The sequence below is a fragment of the Triturus cristatus genome, chromosome 7 (assembly GCF_964204655.1).
Source record: "Triturus cristatus chromosome 7, aTriCri1.1, whole genome shotgun sequence".
NCBI lineage: Eukaryota > Metazoa > Chordata > Amphibia > Caudata > Salamandridae > Triturus > Triturus cristatus.
The window spans coordinates 1746682637-1746703361 of NC_140590.1; the positions used below are offsets into that span (position 1 = coordinate 1746682637).

Below are 20725 nucleotides of genomic sequence, written 5' to 3' on the forward strand. Positions count from 1 at the left end.
ACTCACGTTAGAGTTCACTTTGGGTATATGCCCCCTTTCTCGTGGTTAGATGGCTTCATTGTCTAGCTCATGTACTGCTTCTGATTTGAGGCATAGCTTTCTATTCTCGTTTCTACCGCATTGTAATTGCATTTATATAGTGCATACCCCTAAGGAGGCGTCAAAGCGCTTTTCGGCGAGTAGCATGCTATTCCCGAAACCCAAAAAAGATAGGTGATGAAATAGCACAGGGAAATATGAAATTAATTTGAGTGGTGAACATGGGAGTCTGTTATTTGGATTGAAAATGGATAGTGGAGCGATAGCAGAGGGAAGGGTTTGCATTTAGTGCTAGGCAGGGCTTTAAGTGGGGGGGAACCTGGGGTGCTCTAAAAGGGGCGGGGCAAACCTCATAAAGGGGTGTGGCCTAAGTAGGGGTGTGGTCTTAATCAAGATAACTAGCATTGTGTACTTAAGAAAATCATAAAGTCGCATCCAGCGAAGTTTAATAAAATAAGCAAAAAGGTATATTTAAGTATTAGCCATAAAAATACCAAACCCCTCAAATTATCCTACCTTTGGAAAACACGACGTCCAAATCATTAAGTGAGGTTGATTTAAACTTCTAACTTTCTGGTGCTGTTAGGGCTGGGGCAGGATCACGCAGTTCCTTTCTCTGTGCTTCACTTGTTGCTGGATTCCACTGCAGCCTTGACGCTCAGTGTAAAAGGTCAGAGCAGGGTCGTGATGGAGCAGGCTGCCTGTGATGGTCTCTCTCCTAATCACCTCACAACGTCAAGGCTGGCACCACCACGACGTTGCTCCTGCGCTGCAAAAAGAGAAGGGAAATCCTGAGAGAAAATGGCTCTTTAAAGGATTTCCCTTCCTCCTACAGTGTGGCTCACCTGGCATGACATCATGACTTGACCTCCACTACTCAGTAGTGAGCAAAATGAGCATTGGCATAGCCAATTTGGAAGCTTAGAAGTATTTAGTTATGTAGCACAATATCCTTGGTGCAACAACATTAACTGTTGCATGGTTAAACACTTATAAGGCCCCAAAGGCGAGACCTATTGGCTATGCCAATGCTTGTTTTTTTTATGCCAATGTTTGTCTAATGGGGGCGACCCACTGGGATAAAGGGGCGAGGGAGACTGAGTTTGGGCTGGGATGAAGGGGCGAGGGAGACTAAGTTCGCAGAGGGAGGGAGGGACGTACTCGAGGCCTTTTCAGTGCCGCAGAAGGGCTGCGGGGCCCCTGCATTCCTCGGGCCATGTGTTTAGGGAGATTAGGGAAGCAGAGCGGATAATGTGCCCGAGGCGGAGTGTGAGCGCAAGGGTGGCTGCGAATTTCCAGGGAGGAGGTCCTTGGTTTACCATAGTCGACTTTGTATTCCGCAAAGTAACATTTCTCCGTTGGTCCAGTGTACAAATTTGGAAGCTAGTGCCTTGTTAACTTTTGTGGGCATAACTGAAACTGACATGGAAAGGTGGCCCACAGTGCTCGTTCCAATGGCGCAGAAAACATCGATTTGGGTGCAAATTAATTATGGCAATCTGTTGGCTTTTCCGCCTGTAGGTATTTGGCAGGTACTGGCTTATGCAAACTGCGCATTTAAAAAGAAAGATCAGGCAGATTTTACCCCATCATACCGGGAGGGAAACCAGGCAGATTACCATACTACCTCCGGCCGGGCTGAAAGTTAAAAGATGCGCTCTGTTGTGAGGGAGGGGGAGGGAGTTGAAGCGCGAGCAAAACAGAGGCAGAGCGAGGCACGCGCTAGCACCATTTCCAGTGGCCGTTCAACTCCAGCAATGATGAATGATGAATGGCCAAGGAAGCATAACTTCGGCATCAAAAAACATATCATACAACTGCTGCTGGGACCTGTGCCAGATCTGCTTCAACTCCAGCCCTGATCTTGCAGATCTCATTTGTTCAATACATGTGGATGGACAGCGAGGAGGGTTTTTTGTTTGTTTATGGAAAGGGTGCAAAGTATACAACACACCTTCAACGAGTCAAAGCTGGTTACAGAGGCATATGGTGACCCACAGCGGGGATACGCCATTCAAGCGTGTTGTTGGAGGTTACAATGCAAGTTTTGCCTCTCAGCAGGGATTAGCAAGACATGTACCAACTCACTTCAGTCAACAGAGTTCCTCAAAGGTTTCGAGTCAACCATAAGCTAAAGAAGAATCCCCTTCCAAAGCATCCATGAATAAAAGAAGAAAGTTAAAGAATAAAAGTAAACGCACATTACCGGCAGCGCTGGGAACATCTCCATATTCTGCTGCTACAATACAACTCAAAGCAATACCCCGTGATTTTATTTGATGCACAATTGCTGCACGCTATTCGACATCGTACCGTCTGCTTTAACATGTTACCCGTCTGCTCAAATTGAAAGTGTAGGAAATGGACACAGTGTTGTCTTTCAAGACGCTCTCTGTGGTGAGGGAGGGGGAGGGAATTGCAAGGCAGAGAGAGGCATGCAAGGCAAGCAACTTAATGACCCGTGACGGAGGAGACAGATGGCGGCTGCGCACGCGCACGCAAGCTTTAGGCCACCAAAAGCCTGTGGCAGCACTTTGAAAACCCGTACACTAAATGTCTCGGCCAGACCAGCGCATGCACTGGATCAGGCGAGACCTAAAAATCTCTAACCGTTTTTTCTCAGGAATCGCCTCAAGAATCTGGAACGCCCGTCTAACAGAAATGAGACTGATTCCATCAACAGTGTCGTTCAAAAAGGAAATTAAAGCGCTACTGATGAATACCTGCCTGTCCTAAAGTCCAGCAGGGGTCCTCAGTTTCCTTATATACTAGCACGCTGATGACTTTCTCGCCTTATCTTGCTAATTCTTTTGCCCACTATTACGTCGTTATGTAACTATTGCTATTTTTGCCTATCATGTCGTCACGTAACTCTTACTATTTGTCTATTGCTATGATTCTGCCATGATTGCCCCCTCTCATATTTGTCGCATCCCTCTGTAAAGCGCTCTGATACCCTCTAGGGTCATGTTCGCGCAATACAAAATTTTCAAAATAAATAAATAAAACACAGAGGAGAGAAAGACTTTAGTGAATTGATCAGAGAAAGTGAGAAGCACACAGGAGAGAGAGCAACAAAGAACCACGGAGGGGAAAAGTGAAGTACGTGAGGCAGATAGCTGAAAAACACATGCCCTCTGGAAGAGTTTAAACAAAAAGTAAAATGTAGTGCTTGAAAATTAAGCAATGCAAGGAACCATGTTATTTAACCTTGCTCCAGGGGAGAGGCAACGCAAGAGAAAGTAAAGCCCACACAAGGCAAATACAAAGTTTGAAAATGAGAGCAACAAAATTGACTAATGGTGAGCAATGGGCAGCCTTTACGCTCACTGTAAAGTGACAATAGGTTTATAACCAACTGACACTGCATGCTGTCTGGAAGGCGAGACAAAAAGCAAAATAAACCAGTTAAGAACAAGGCATGCAGAGAGGGGAGTTGGGAGTGCAATGAGCAAGGCTGTTGACAAAAGCATTTGTACATAAACAACAATTTATGGTGCAGGTTAGAAGGCGAAGCGGGCTTGTAATAAGCAGTATTACAAAAAGAAGAAAAACCAAGCATTGGCATAGCCAATAGGTCTCGCCTTTGGGAACTTATAAGTGGACTACTGTTAACAAGTAGGCAGTAGCGTTTGTATATGCTATGCCTGCTCTGTCTCTTAACTACAGGTCAAACATTCTTCATCGATGACCTCTGACATCTGCCGACTGTGTACCCCAGAAAAAACAACTGAAGAAGAGGGGAGAACACGGATTGAGATTGAAACAACTTCTGTAACATCAGTGCAACGCATGACTAGCTTTATTGCCCTATTCTCTCAAGTAATAGGATTCAACTGGAAGTTGAGCAGCAGACTGCACTGGCTTACAAAAGTGCAGCCCAGGGCTGGGACATACTGCTCCTCGTGACCCCGTGCCCTCTGGTAACCCTACTCTTTAATATAGTGTAAACACACTAGATGACAGAGTCTGCTCAACAAGGGCAAAGCCAATGTGAAAACTACGCAGAGGACCAGTGGAGAAGTCACTGCAAGCACATTCAAATAGTGTCCTTATTTCGAATTGAAATTAAATCATTTCACAAAACCGCTGCCTGCTGTTAATGTTTTAATTTCTCCTGGACTTGGAAATTGAAATGTATTTACAGCATCCTTAACTGAAACTTTTTAGGAACTATATTCAAACTGTTTTTGGTCCCCTAACAGGAAATGGCATCGCGAACAGGACCTGCAGTGTGTAGATACATTACAGTGCCAAGGCCTTCTCGCTGGATAGGCAAAGAGACATTTGTAGACCGGCCCTTTGATCTCTAAGAGAGGTGTACAGTGCACTTCCTGTCCATTCTCAAGTCATTTTCCGTTTCAGAAGGTGGAAGACAGTTCAAGATACAGAAGTCAGACTATGTAAGAAAATATTTAAAACAATTTGAAATAACCAAGATTGGGACATATTTTACTGGTAAATGTGGAAGAATTTAAAACATCAGTACCAGTGCTCTTAAAAACACGGTTCCAAGCACAGAAGCATAGGTGTGGCACCTACCTGCACAGTCCTCTTGGCACTAGCAGGCTGGGCATCAGTTTCCAAGATTAGGGGTGTGAAGGACAGGCCGCAGGGACAGATCTGTACAATTTGGGGAGCAAGCCCTGGGTCAGGAAATGGAAAGCTTGGTCAAATGGAGGTTATTTTAGGAACCCCAGTCCTTTCACCCTATTTAACTTCACAATTGTGAAACAAAATGATAGCACTTTGGGTCCTGCTGCTTCCGTTGCTCGGTTTTATTATTCCAGGAACACGTTGCCTTTCCAAGCAGTGAAACAGGTACAGCTTTGTCATCAGCACCCAGAGGGCCATTTACCACTGCCAAGACGACATTCAGAGGAAAGCAAGAAGCACCTTAATCTTCAAGCCTGGCAGAGGCGGACTACAGCCTGAACATTCGAGCTCGAGGGCATTGAAAAGAACTGCTCAGAAGGTTGCACTGAACTCGGTGCACGTGTAATGACTTTCCAAACATAACTCGGAGTGGGGTGGAGAAGCCCGAGCAAGATGGAAGCTACTTCTGAGCAGCAAAGGTGCCACGGGCCTTATGCAATAAAGGAGAATGAGGCCCAGCATCTCGGGGAGAGGGAGGGGAGGTAGTGTAACGCAACATAGTAGGCCTGGACCCACAGCTCCTGCTGCGTTCATGACAACTAGGCCCTTGATGCAGTACGAAAATGGCCATGCTTTCTCTCTGAAAGAAGTGCAAGAAAAGTACGCAGCAGAAACAATCCAAATACACAGCTAAGCAAATGCTTTTTTTTTTTTAGTTATGTTGTTTGCAAATAAAGTTGTGAAGCGTCAAATAATGTGCGCATTAGTTTGTGAGTCAGAACGTTTCCAAGGGTCTATGAGGCGTTTTTATTAAATAAATAATGTATTCCAAAGGAGGGCTGCTATGCTTAGCTGTAACATTAAATCACATACAAATGCGCGAAGTGTGTGTACTAGCTTTGTGTTCCCCCCAGTGGTCGAAGTGGGGGGAAAAAAGTAGGGGAACTGTGGGCGGAGAATCAGAGGGCAGGAATAACCCAAGGATTGGCTCAGTGGGCGGAGCCAGAGGTGTGGCCAGAATGCGCAAATATCCCAATTTTTAGTATTTGTTTGACATTTCACTGCCCAGTTTAATCAACCAATGGATACACATGATTATATAAGGTTATAATGAGTTATTGACAGTAAAACACATTTACAAAGTGGGATATGCTTCTAATCGCAGAATGTCCCAAATACGATAAAATGTGGAAGCACAAGCCATTTTTCGCAGAGCCATGGTGTTTATCATCAGCACTTCTCCCTTTTTCCACAACGGCAGTTCAAACATGAATGGCAAAATATCCTAGTTTGCAAATGTTTTCTATATAACTCTGGCTCTGCCATATTTGCCTCCTAATGCAAGATCTGCTGCATGATCTGATCATTTAAACTAATAAATTGTTTATAGCTCAAATGTATCAAAAGTTAACAAAAAATGTGACTTGTTTTGCTGCGGAGTGGATGGCTTATTGCAAAGGTTGACTGATCATCTTTCTCACTGTTGCATTTGTATGTTACACTGGTGCTAATAAGGCAAAATCTTTCCAAAGACTGTTAGCATGTGTACACGTCAAAATAATAAAATATCAGAAAATATACTGCATTACGCTGCAGCCTTTTTTTAAATGCATAATTTAGTCAACACTGTGGCATAATTGTGTCCTCCTTTGCTGCATATTTAATTCCAGTGGCCCCACAGCAAGCAGCACATGTTTAAAGTGCTTGTGAATGAAGCAGAGAGACTGTGAAGTTTGCAAACTTAGTTTGGTGTGCGTGCCAAATTCTGCATTGGCAATCCCTGGTGAATTGCAGCTACTACTTCTGAAACAAGGCCAATGGAGCTAACTATGGGTGAGGCAGACTGGCCTCAAGGGCACTGGCGGTGCCCTGTGCATTAATGTTTGTTATTACCCTCTAATGGCCCCCTCTGTCATGGATTCCCTCACTACCACCCTTTAACAGTGCCCCTCAAGTCTCCATAACCACACTCTCTCTCAGATGCATTTAATTTGATTTACAACGCCACTCATACCAGTGTAGGGTGTCAGAGCACTTTACATCACACACATTACTCAGAGACAATCAATATGTGTGTAAATCACTGTATAGAAAATGTTACATAAGACTAAGGACTACAAGGTGTAGGAGTCACATGACAACCATACTACTAGGCGGTATAGTTTAATAGTGATTGGTCTGGAGAAACATAAACTCAGAATTTTAAAACTTAATACCATGGTTGGGGGTACTCTTTAATAATCAGAATTGATTTCTGTCCAAAAGAACACTTTTTGCAACATTAGGATAATCAAAGACTGGGGGGGGAAACATAACGCTCTAATTTATGCCTTGCAGGTTGTATGCAGCTCTTAGATGAAAGTTAATAGCTCACTGTTGTTTGTTAGGATTTTAACTTATAAACTGCAAGTAACAAAAGGAGCTCTCTGACAAAAGCAGTAGCCCACTGACCTATTTACATTATGTGCACTTTGTGATCTGTGTAGGAAGGTGGAATCTGACTACATGGTTGCCCCACTTTTTTCCTGGTGTTTTGCTGGTTTTTGACTTAGTCTGCCTGGGCTCCTGCTATTCAGGACCCCAGCCTATCTGCTTTCTCCCTTAAATTGATTACAAGTACTATAGGTACACTCCAGATTGGATTCTGGGGTACCGTTATAAGTCCCTAGTACATGGTATACTATGTACCAAGGGCATAGGTACCCCCATAGGCCTACCAGGGGCTGCAGCATGTATTGTGTCACCCCTGGGAAGCCTTCCAAAATGACACCACAGGTCTGCTACTGCAGCCTGGGTAAGGTGGTGCATGCACCCCTTACTGAGATATAGGTTCACTATATCTCTCCATATCACTGCACATACAAACCTATCAGTCACCCCTATGGCAGGCATTACCAATCCTGAAGGCAGGGTGCTGGGTTTTATGTGAGAGGGTGCCCATGCATGAGCAGAGCCCCTCAGCAGCCTTCAGAACCTTTATTCTGGGGTTGTTTGTGATGCTGCCAAACCCTTCTAGAGGGAGAGACATGACAGCACCGGTATACCCGGCACCAGCTAACAGAGCCCTGGCATCACAAAATGGATGCTGCCAGCCACAGACACGAGTCTGCCCTCCTGTTGCTGGACGAAACTCCGGCAGGGGAGGCCTGGACAATAGGTTTCCTGTCACAGGGAGGTGTCACCACCTCCCAGAAAGACTTTAGTGTATTGGGGCTGGGTGGGTGCACTCCAAGAGTGCTTTGAAGTTCAGCACTGGGGGCACATTTGGTGTCCCTGTACATAGTCCAGCCCCTGCAATGGCGCGAAACTGGACAAAGGAAATGGGTGTAGCCACCCCTCTTTCCTGACCCTCCCATAGGTGGGTCCCTAGAGTTTGCCCCACCCCTTCCTTGGGTATAAGAAAGGAACCCCTGGCTCCAGGACTTTAGATTACACCTGGACGAAACTCTGATACTGAATCCTGGAACTTCAACGATCTACATTGAACTAGATAAGTAAAGAATCTCCCTTGGAGTAAAGGAGTTACTCCCCTGCAAGGCAGGCACCAAAGACAGATCTGAACGGTTTGCAGCTCCGAAGCTCCCGCCAGACTCCGAAGAATTTTGTAACATAGGAGGTGGGTTTCCGTGGTCTTAGAGGTCGAACAGTGCCCACAGCAAGTCTGAGGCCCGTATCCCTCGTGGCGACTGTGCAAACCGAACCCCTGGACACCACGTCACTTTGCAGAAGCATCAGCTTTCCAACAACTCCTGCAGCTAAGATTTGGATTACTTATAGCGCTGACCCCGTGCAGCATTTGCACTGAAGATTGCCTGCCTACACTCCATGAGTGTTCCGTGAGCTGGCCCTTTGTGTTTTCTCTCGAGGTCCCTTCACGATCCCTAGTCCGTCGACTGGTGGGTCCCTGTGAAGGCAACTTTACCTCTAATTAGGCTTACCTGATTGCTACCAGCAGCCCATTGGCACACACACAGCCGCACCCGAGCACTTCACAGGTCTTTTAAAGACCATTTGCATGTTAATGAGGCCTTGCTGTTGTTTCACCCCTCCAGGAGCCCCTGCAGCTCCACTCTGCCTATTTCTTAAAGATTAAGCCCCCCCCCCCCGAGATTTGGCTCTAGTAGCGCCTCTGGCTACCAGTCTGTCTTACTTTACTTAGTTATTTTTCCTATTTTTAACCTTTTATTCCAGATGCTGGACATTTCCAGCAAAAATTATTTTCTTTTTTGGATCCATTTCACAGGGAAGGAAATAAAAGAAAGGAGAGGAAAGAGAGTGAAAACCCTGTCTTGAAATCTCGGTTTTCTGTAAGAGAAGAACTGCTAGACAGAAAGAGAGGGAAGAGGGAAAGAGTTGGGGGAGGGGGGAAGGCAGCTGAAGCTACAGAGCAGAAGCGGACACTGTATTTTGCTTCTCTGGGTAAGAAGAAAAAGACAGAGTCCTGTTATTTCTCTGCCGCCCGTCCTCGAACCAAGGGGCGTAGGAGACACTAAAATTCTGGGGGGGACAGGGACAACCGTGTGCAGTTTCCAGTGACCCTATACAAATCACCGCCCGTTACACAAATACAATTGCATACTTTCGAAGTGAAATATTGAGAAAAGCAGGCATGTAGTCACAGTTTGCATGTATGCTTTATTGTTATTTACATTCATATAGTAATGAGACCAAATGTTTAAAAAAACCATATATATGAATCTTGCATCTTAATGCACAAAGCAAACAAAGGCCGCTGACTTAGGGTGGGGGCGTCGTGTTTGCAAGTGCATTATGGTTTGAAAAGTACCTGCTGCTGCATTCCTGGTCTCCAGCAATTTTCAGGCAACAATAAAAATGTGAAGATAACTTTGGTGATTAATGTTCTTTTTTTGAGAGAGATCGAAGGCTTGTCTAGTGAAAGTTTTAATTCAAAAGGTCAGTGAGTTACTGCTTTTGTCTGAGATATTCTTTTGGTATTTGAAGTTTATAAGTTAAAATCCTAACATTGAACAGTGAGCTATTAACCGTCATCAAAGAGCTGCATAAAAACTTCAATGTATAGATTAGAACGTTATGATTTTTCCCCAGTCTTTCCCTATCATAATGTTGGAAAATGGGTTAATTAGGATAGAAATCAATTCTGATTATTGAAGAGAAGCCCCCAACCATGGTGTTTTGTTTTACATTCTGAGTTTGTGTTTCTCTAGTGTTGCAAAGCCGCCCTGGGCACTCCCCAACTTTTTGCTGACGGGTACTGGTGGTACCTGACTGACTGACCCTGGCCTCTGCCTAAACAGCCAGTGCTATTCTGAAAGAGGCACTTAAAAATACAGTGGAAACACCTACATACACTAGGGTGCACTATGGGTTAGGGTACCCCTATGATTGGCATGACCTCTCCTATAAGGCCCTAGTACATAATAGGGCAGGGGGATTAGAACTACTTTTAAGTCCCTAGAATATAATAAGGCATGGCAGTTTAGAGGCCAGCAGCCCTTTCTGCGCTTGCATGTGTGCACTGCTGAAGCCTGAGGTCAGTTTAAAAGTAGCCCTGTGTTATAGGGCTGCTTTTAAAATGCAAATTGTGCCCAAACTCGACTTTTGGGTTTGGGGAACTTACAAATTGATCAACTACAATGTTGGGGCAAAATTAAGTGGAAAAATATTTTCCACTTAACTATGGCTGTATCATATTTGCCACATAATACATCATCTGCTGCATAATCTAACGATTTCCTCCAAAACAATTTTGTAGCTCAAACGGATCCCAAATTACTAAAAGAAATGTGACTTGTGTTGCTGTGAAGTTTAGGGCCCTTTGCAAAGGTTAGTAAAGAAAACAATTCCTAAGAAAACAATTGTTCCCAGACACTCCTAATGACACTCAAGTTAATACCTGTAGGAGAGTGTAGTATGCAATCAATTCATACAACCGAAAATGTATAATGTAAGGGCACATTCAACAGGGAAATCTCATAGATAAGAGGCCAACCAAAGTCAATTAAATTGCAAACATCAATTTATTTCCCGCTGAATCATATTCATAAAATGCAAACTTAGGGGCTGACTACGATGGCAGGCGGACTTCAGTACCACCGCCATCGAATCGGGAAATGGGATCGCTGGTCTTCAAGGTGGAGGCCCCACGATAGGCATTACAATGCGACTGCCACTACGGTGTTCGCAGTGCCTATCTTTTACATTGCAGCAGGTGCTGCTGGCTGCATCATCCGCTGCAAAGTAAAAAAAAAGGAACATGTTAAATATATCGGTGCCTGCCACATGGTGCAGTGATATGTTGTGGGGCATCATAGATGCCCCCCAGGACCCATGTCTGGGGGCCAGGGGTAAAGGGGCCTGCTACGGGCTCCCAATGTCCCTTTCGCCAGCATTTCCATGGCAGGTGAACCGCCATTGATAAGCTGGCGGGTAAGGGACATCGTAATCCCTGCTGCGGTGCATGGTAGGCACCACCAGCATTGTAGGAACCACGAGACCCTCCACCACACCGGCGGGCTCAAGAAGCCCGTCGGGTGCGTGGTGGTTGGTCTTTCCGACCGCCAGGTAACCACCCGCCATTGTAATATGGCGGGCTGTGATGCAGTCACCAATGGCGGTGGGACCGCCACCGACGTGGTCCCACTGCCATTATAATCACCCCCTAAGTTTGGTGTGCATGCAAATCCTACATTGCCAACCCCTGGCAAGTTGCACTGCTAGTGCTGGAAAAAGGCCAATGGAGGTACCAATGGGTGAGGTGGACTGGCCTCAAGGGTCTTGTGACCTCAGTGACAGATTCACTGTCGATCTAGGATGTGCTTCTTCATATGTCTGCCCGTAAGACTGGAAGTGAACTGCAGTATGGATTGTGGTGGACAGGTCCACATGCGGGTGCTAAGACACCTGGGCTTATAAGGTCTATCGGGCCTTCTAAGGTGTAGCATCGGAATAAGTTCCGTCAGGAGTGTGGTATGGTGAACTGGTCATGAAGGTCTGAACATGATTCTCCAGTTCCAAATTCAGCAGCTCTGGCCAGAGTGCCACATTCTCTCCCACACTGAACACCATACTGCCCCACTGAGAGAAACTCGCACTGCCTTCAGCACAACTCAATTGTGCTGCGACTAAATTCAAATTATGCACTAGACAACAGTAAAATGCTGCCTGAAAAAAAATGAATAACACCCTGGAAAAAGCAAACACTCATAGGGAATGCAAGAATAAGCAAAACATGTGAACTGTAATCAGAAAAAAACATGGTTACCTTAACGGTTTTAAACTCATTATTCAGAAATCAGTAAGTGATTTTGCCTGAAAAGTTCAAGACTTGGCTACAGGACCAGGAAGGGACCCCTTTCAATGTCCATTGCTTATATCCTTTCAAAATGTATGCAGTTTGGTTTAAAAAAGACCACATCCCCAAACACAGAGCCGCATTTTATAAGCTAAAATAATTAAAAAGTTGAAAACGATCATATTAAACGTTTCCACTCTACCCATCAACCAGGTATTGCAGTCCCTTTAGGAATGGCGCACTTCCCCACCCTGGGAAAACAATGCTGTTCAAAGAATGAAGATAAAAAGAAAGTAGCGCTTTCACTGGCAAACTCTGTAAAGTGGCGCTAATGTGTGTGGATGTAAATAACAGTCTGGCCTGTCTGCTGTCCACTCTGTATTGCTTTATTTAGGTATTTAACTATTTTTTCTCTCCATTCCGAGGTTTTTCTTTTCAATAGAAAACGGTCAGAAAATGAGGACATTTACAGCCAAAGTGATCAGCCTTTTTTGGATCAATTTCACAGGGGAACAAATAAAGAAAAGGAGAGGCAAGAGAGAGTACCTTAAGAGCTGCCTCTTGAAATCAGCACGCAAGCAGGAGCGAGACAGAGACAGAAAAAGATGGAGGAATAAAGAGAGGAGGGCAGCCGGCAGAGGCAGATCAGGAGTAGTGGACACGGTCCTTGCCATGAAGGAAAAGAGACAGCGTTTAGTTTTTCTCCGTTCTCTGCCCTTCCCAGAACGGCTGAGCCTTCCTGCAGCATAACAAAAGGCAGAGGGCGGGCGGCCTCTGGCTCCAGGCAGGTCAAGTGCAGGGCCATTAGATAGCGCTTTCGCGTGCTAATGGCCCTGCGATAACAGAAGGATGAGGGGAAATTCCTTTGTCCCCTCGTCCCCCCCCACCCTTGTCCCCCGCGTCCCCCACACTTCCTACGCCCATGCTCGAACGTCAAGCTTAATAGGCGATGGTGATTTCTTGCGTCCCGGGACGCATTTTGAAAATAAAAAAGTAGGGGAACGGAATCGCTGGAAATGAAGAAGTAGGGGCACGCCGTGCCCTGCCGTTCCCCCCCACTTCGACCACTGGTTCCCCCCCACGTGCCTCTCTAGTTAGCTGCCTCTGACCCCGGTCCGTCACGGCTTGTGCCGTTTGAACGGAGGGTCGCTTTGGCAGTCACTGCTTCCGGCTGAACTACCGGAAGCTACAGGTAGCGTTCTAGTTCTCTCACGGTATTCCCTACTTAAACAGGGGAAGGGTGCGGATGAGCGCAGCGGCGCGCCGAAGGCAAGCCCGTCTGCGCCTGACCGCCAGATGCCAGGATCCCTGCATCATTTCCTCTGTTTTCTAGTAATTTCTGCTTAAAACTCCCTCCGGCCCAGAGGTAATATGGCACTTCTAAAATATTCAAACAAAGAACTAAAAGTCTTAAATACCTCCTATATAGAAATTACTGATGCACTTGCAGCAGAAATACTTAGTATCCCAGATATTTCTTGCCCAATCAAACCTATCAACACTAAGAGGGTCACTACACCTCATTATCTTAATCAGACCAGTGCTCCTAATCAACTAAGGTCCATCTATTTTAATGACCGCTCTATCCCTAAACACTCAGTAGAGATATGGAGCCTTTTAGATCTAGCGGCTCCTGACATCTGTTTTATTACGGAGACCTGGCTACATGAACATGCCTCTCCTGATGTATACATCGCCTTTCCTTCTCAATATAAAGTAATTCGAAAAGATAGGAAAGAGACAAGAGGTGGTGGTCTATTAATTGCCTCTACCCATGACTTGAATGTCACTGTCTTAGAAAGTCTGATCCAAAGCCACATAGAAATAAGTATGTTTAAGATAAACGGCCTTTCCAGTGGCTCATGGAGAGGGGCTTTAATCTATCGACCCCCAGGATCAAAAGGGGATTTCTCTGATAAACTATTAGAGACCATTGCACCACATGTATTGGCCTCAGATAATTTCCTCCTAATTGGAGATTTCAATTATCACGCAGAAATATTTTCTAATTCTGACACCGATAAGCTGATTTCTAACATGAATACCCTTGGTCTCGCCCAGTTGGTCGTAGGACCCACACATAGTGCTGGTCACACCCTGGACCTTCTTTTCACTAACTCATCCGGAATTATAGTAGAACCCCCAGTCCCATTATTATGGGCAGATCATTATCTGCCAATACTGCGAAGGCCATGGCACAAAATCACCTTGCCTCTTTTCTCAAAACGTTTCTGCCCTGATCAGTTAGGTTCAGAAGCGAGCGTAAATCAAGTGGCATATAATTTTGATAAAGCCATTTCGACCGCATTAGACAAAATCGCCCCTTTCAGTCATGTTAAGATCAAGACCAGAACCACTCTTTGGTTTACAGACCAACTAAGAATCACAAAGTTCTCGTGAAGAACCGCAGAGCGAAAATGGCACAAAAGCAAAAAAACTGGCCGCCTGCGAAATATACAAAAAACTACATCACAGCTACATGACTGAAATAAAGTAGGCAAAAAAAACGTTTCTTATAGATCGGATAAACAAGGCACAAAACTCCTCTAAAGAACGTTATCAAATTTTGAAGGAATTTACAACTCCTAGCAATCAGCCGTCAATTCCTGATTCTCAAGATTGGACTGATTCCCTTTCTAAATTTTTTGAGGAAAGAATTATAGCCATCTCATCACAACATAACATTCATGCCGAAGATGTGCTCTGCACGTCCTCTGCCCCACCTCCATATTTTGAATGAATTTGTCAAATGCGACACCAAGTCAGTTACATTTGTCATGCAGAAGATAAAATCTGGCTCTCCCACTGACCCTGTACCTCCAAAAATATTTTCCACTATTGCTCTGGTATTATTGGAAAGTTTAAATCGGTCTATTTAATAAGTCGCTCTCAGAGGCGGATTTCCCTACAATGTGGAAAGCAGCCAGAGTGAGACCGATTTTAAAGAAGCTGACGACCGATCCAAAACTTCTCCTAAACTACCGTACAATCTCTCTACTTCCCTACTTTGGGAAAATGCTGGAATCCTTATTAACCAATAGCTCGACCATCTTGAGAGCCACGGACTCTTAGACCCTTCACAGTCCGGTTTTAGCACGCCGCACAGCACAGAGACAGCATTGGTCGAGGTTACTAATAACATCAGACTGGCCTTAGATAAACATCAGTCAGTCATCCTCGTCCTGCTGGACCTGTCCGCTGCTTTTGACACCATCTCCCACAGCATTTTAGAACATCGGCTCTGGGAGATAGGTGTCAGAGGAAACGCCCTTAAATGGTTCAAAAGCTACCTATCTGACCGTGTAACAACTGTCCAGATGGGTAATGGCATCTCATGCGAGAGACCTGTCGAGAAGGGAGTACCAAAGGGCTCTATTTTGAGCCCGACGCTTTTTAACCTATACATTACTCCACTGGCTAAGGTGATCAGAGCCTATGGATTTGATGTCATATCTTACGCAGATGACACGCAGATCCTGATCACCATAGGCCCGGACCCTAGTGAAACCAAGCAGCGTTTCAAAAATTGTATGTCTCACGTTGACAGGTGGATGAGATCTAACCACCTTCAACTGAATGGTGGTAAGTCAGAGAGCATGCTCTTTGGTAAGGCTCTGGAACATTGGGCACATGACTGGTGGCCGTCTAATCTTGGACCCTGCCCAACTCCTAAGGGAGTGGTCCGTAATCTTGGTTTCTACATGGACAATCAATTGTCCATGACAAGCCAAATAAATCATGTCACTGGCACCTGTTTCGGCGTAATTCGGCGTAATGCGCAGTTTGCGGTTGGTTTTCAAATGGATCCCTATTGAGGCGAGCAAACCACTAATTCAGGGATTAATTATAAACAGAATTTACTACGGAAATGCCCTATTGCTCTCAATGAATGAAAACCTTCTAAACAGGCTCCAGATTTTGCAGAACACCGCTGCTAGGCTAGTCCTAGATCTTCCGCACAGATCTTCCTCTGCTCCTTGTTTATGAGCTCTACACTGCCGGTTGAGTATATGGATAGAGCCAATAGAGTAAGTGGGTGGAGCCGGTGGAAGAAGTGGGTGGAGCATCCTAAAAACATTTGAGCACCTGCACTTAATATTTTACAAACTAAGCACTGTATAAAAGCATATACACTAAGGTAACATTTTAAAAACACCTGATGTAAGAGCCGATACCTTAGATTGGTTGTCTTTTTTAAGTAACCACGGCTGTCCTTGTTTTGCCACCGACAAAGGGATTTCTGAGTTGGAGCCTCTATCAGGAGAAAAGAACAGACATCGACCCCCTCCTGCAAACACATCCCACTCAAGAAGAGACAGCTAGCTTTAAATTAGGTTGTGTTTTCCTGTCAAGTCTTGAGATCAGGTGAGGACAGAGCGCCATCTGGCGGAGATAATGAAAAAGGACCTAAACTGCTGCTTCAAATAAACAGCTTCTAGATGGCGGCATGGTGAACATTAGTGAAAATTTAGAGGATCTTTTACATGAAAGGTTCATTTTTTATTTTTTATTTAATTCTTTGAGCACTAGGTTACAGTGTGGGAGACCGGCCCAAGCTGGGCTTCGTTTTGGCTCAAGTGCCCAAGCGAACCTCGTGCCGGGTAGCCAGGGATCTAGCTTAATCTCTTAGAGGCTCGCCCAGTGCTTTAAATGGGCTGGTATTGTTTTCTATTTCGAGAGGGAGAGTACCTGCACTTCTCAAGAGAAACGAAATACTTGTATTTGGAGAGTACCGGCACTTTTCAGAAACAGGGCACTTTTCAGAAACAGGCAGTATCTGCACTTCTATTTTTTCATTTCAAGCACTGGGCTCGCCCACATCTAATGCTTGGATTCTAAAGGGTCCAGCAACGACACCCCAAATTCACACACCGCTCTACAGAGCACTGGACCCGCTCTGCTCGAATGTCCCACAGAGAAACCACAACCGTCCGGTCTGCCCGTAACCAAGAGCAAGTGATGCTGGCTTCGGCTCTGCGGCGCCTCAAGCGGACGGAATGGATGACAACACTTTCTTCTTCTGTAACAGGCACTTTTCTTCCCTCGCAAACTCGAGGACAACTCGTATGTACAGCTGATGGAAAGACCCTTTAGCCAGAGCTGCCGCCGCACTAGACTAGACTAGACTAGACGCCCCGACTTGAAAACTCAGCATTTACTAATGGACAGGCTCTGGTCTCCCAGAGACTGTACCCCCATTCCAGTCTGCACTCAATGCATAAGCAGAAGAGCTGCGTTTCAACGGGGGTTTTCCCGATAAGGCACCTTGGACTTTGAGAGGGCGGCTACAATGAACTCGCCATCACTGCAGACGTCTTTAGAGTTGTTAAAGGATATTTCCCCATCTATTCTTGTTAAAACATCCAAAACTGATTAACGATACAAAGAAAACAATCAGGAGCAGTGTGAAATAAATGTGTCAAAAGTAGTCCAAAATGAATGGTCCCCTGTCAAACCCGTGGCTGACAGAGCAGGCAGGTCTAAAGGTTCACCATGGCTTTGTGGCGTGTGATGGCCCTGGAAGCCCTGTAGGGGGAGCCACAGACTGTAGTGAAGGACACCATTACCTGCAAGTGACAGAGGGCGTGTCTGCAGTGTACAAGGACTGAGTCTAGTTTTTCACTGCCTGCAGGGACTGGCAGAGTATGAGATGGTTGGTAGTGAGTCGTCACTAAGTGGCGGAACTGCTGCATTTGGTGAGAGTGTGGCCAAATGATGTTCCTTCAGGAGGCTCTCGGCCTGGGAGGGACCTCTCCGGGGGTGTGGTGTTTGGACAGAACCCTTAAACAAGTGCGGGCAGGGATGGTTCACCACAATACCTTCCCCCTCTTCCCAGGGGTGAGCTACCACGCGCAGGACTGGCCAAATCGCTGGGGGGAGGGGGGGGGGGGGATTAGGCATGCTCTAAAATGCAGTGACACTTGCCGCTCACTGTAAGGCCGTTTGCAGGCGTCGATTTTTCCCACTTCCATTTGCCTGTTTCTGCATTTCAGTTAAACTGTTTCTGGTGAAGTGGAACTTTTGCCTGGACAGTGTTATTAACATATAACAAAAGGCAACCTACTGTAACCAGATATGCCACATAATCTGCCTTTCCATGCCACATTATACCGCACAATTTGATCCTGTCCTATCGCCCTGCTTGTGAGGTCAGATTATATCTCGCTCACACAACCAACCAATGTGGGAGTTTTGAGTCCACAAGCATAATGAGCTTCTGGGAAGTTAAAAGGCATGATGGGACCCGCGGTTTAGAGGCAGCTAGATGTGGGGAACAAGGGGTTACACCGGGAATCAATCCAAAATGCTGTCTGCCAAAACAGGTCCACATGTGACCCAGATGCACTCGTCAAAACCGGAAACGGTGACTTAGCACGGCCAATAGGCGTCACCCTGTATTCAGGCACACGCAGAAGCTCCGCCCATCACATCACACCCTCTTCTAGACTGACGAGGAGCCCCTTCCTGTCCTCGCTACGTCACAGATAACATCCTCTTGACCTCGTCTAGCACAAACAGGGTCCCACGAGGAGGGCCGCGCCCCCTGCCCACGTGTACAAAACATAAACAACATCACCTCGTTTCAAATAACTGGTGCTCATGTAAAGCGTTTCAATTCCCTGGGGCACCAGTTCGCGCGCTATAGAAAACTGCAGAAAAGGGGAGGGGGGGGGGGAGAGGAATCCACGACGTCGGCTGTATTTGTTTTATTCTGTTTATCCTATTCCCTGCTCTCTAAACAAGACAGTAGGTCGATTCGGTCCATCGCCCCCTCTCCCATCACCAAGAGCTTCCCACCCTGGACGTCAATAACCGGGGAAGGAAACAACTCAGCCTGCAGGCCTAAAACGAACAAGGAACGACCAGAGGCGCTGCCCGGGCATGCCCTGGGGTGCGCGCGAGGACTCCACGGCTACGCCTGTTTATAAGACTACTGGTCCATTTAAACATCAATTACATAGGAATCTATTTCGACGTCATCGAAGCCTCCCCTCGAAGCACTGGTAGCAGGGAGGTTCTCAGAAGAAACGCATGCAAAGAAAGAACAAGTGTCCTTCCCAAGGCCGGGTTAGAGGCACAAGCAAAGAAACCCTTAAGTGAATCGCCGAGCAGACCTACGCAGTAACAAGCAGGTCGGACATAAAACACCCAGAAAAGCTCTCAAGTGTCACAAGTCCATGTAAGAAGGGCTCAGCAGTCCGTATAGCGGCTTTAAATTCACAAATTCAGTTTTCTATATGTCGTCATACAAGAAGGACGGACTTCCATTGTCAGAATGGAAAGAGGCACATCTGCACCAGAGCACCTGGACACGCTTCAATCCGGAAATGTAGCCTTTTAGAAACAAGAAACACATTTCTCTAGAGCAGGGGGGGGGGGGGGGTGTTAGAGGAGGAGCTCTACAGCCGCTTTTGCATCACCCCGTTATAAGTAATCACATTCAAAACAACTCTTTACAGTGGCCCCACGAGCCCCTCTGTAGTAATAAAATAAAAAAAGTATTCAACCAATGTTTACATTACCGTAAAAGAGCTGCTCCAGACAAATCCAGTTGTGCACGGCGGGCTGGTGGCTGTTCCAGAGGGTCAAACGTCCATCCCCGAATTAAAAAGTATATGTGTAGGTCCGACTGTCCGAAACAAAATGGGCAGACAACCGATGAGCGAGGCGTTCTCATGTGAACTGGGAAGGGCGCAGCCCGGCCCCAGAAGCGGTATCAGCAGTAGACGTAGCTGCACCCGAGTCATTCACTACCATCTAAAGCGAGGCTGCGAGACAAACCCGACTTCCTTGAACCATAAGACACGTGCTGCGCCAGAGGGAGGTGGCCATGCTTTCCATCACTGACCCCGCCCTCCAGTGACAGATTTTCCTCGCAGGCGGCGGGGCTTGACAGCGCGCGATGCGCCTTCCCCTGGCTCTGTGAGCTTACTGGGCCTTTCAGGGCACCCACCGCCATGCCGGTGCGCTCCCCCATCGGTATGTGCTCCCCCTACGTCATAGGGGAGCTGACAAATATAGCATCAATCTATCTAGCTGTGCTCCCCCACCGGTATGTGCTCCCCCTATGTCTCATGCTTGTTGGTGACTCGCCATAAGTCTATGCCTCCCCTAAAGCGCTGCAGCTATTTTACCTACCTGACTGAAAACTGTTATGGCATGGGTAAAGTAGTCAAACCTTTACTTTTTTAAGCAATACTTTTGAATATATTTTCTTATGTAGCATATGCATAAGGCATTTGAACATTTTTCTTTTCCCGAAATCTTTGTTATTTAAAGTATTTTTAGATTTTGAAAACATGAGTTTATTCTTGTTTGAATATTGCCATATTTTTTTCTATAAATATGTATATATTTATTCATAAATATAATAGGGCCTTTCCCCACCCCCCCTGTGCTCATCCTTCTTTTTTTATTTTTGTGTTATTTCGCACTTAGGCCCTTGTAACTGTTGTGTCCTGCTGGACACAGTCTAGTGTTTCTGCCAGCCACTCCCCCGAGGGCTGGCCCACACACACACCTCCTCACCCATCCAACACGGACGTCACCAGTCAGGTGACCCCGCGAATAAAAGGGCCCGAGTGCACGTGCTCGTGGCTAGTTCACAGTACCATATACGCTGTGTCTGTGTCGTTCTTTCTCTGACATGTGGGCCTAAGGCCCAGAACGTAACACTGGCGACGAGAGTGGGATTTGCCCGTGTGTGCAGCCGCCGTTTGTGAAGGTGGTGACAAGGGAGAATGTGTGTTGCCCGTATCTAGGGCACCCCCTGTGAGGAAATGCCCGACAGCCCGCGGGGCGTGAGAAGAGCCCTGG

The 20725-nt window shown here is 46.2% G+C and overlaps 1 pseudogene; it reads left to right on the top strand.

Annotated features, from left to right (window-relative positions):
- Positions 1-1691: 1691 nt before the first annotated feature.
- Positions 1692-16530, top strand: LOC146812983 (zinc finger protein AEBP2-like; annotated as a pseudogene).
- The last annotated feature ends 4195 nt before the right edge of the window (positions 16531-20725 follow it).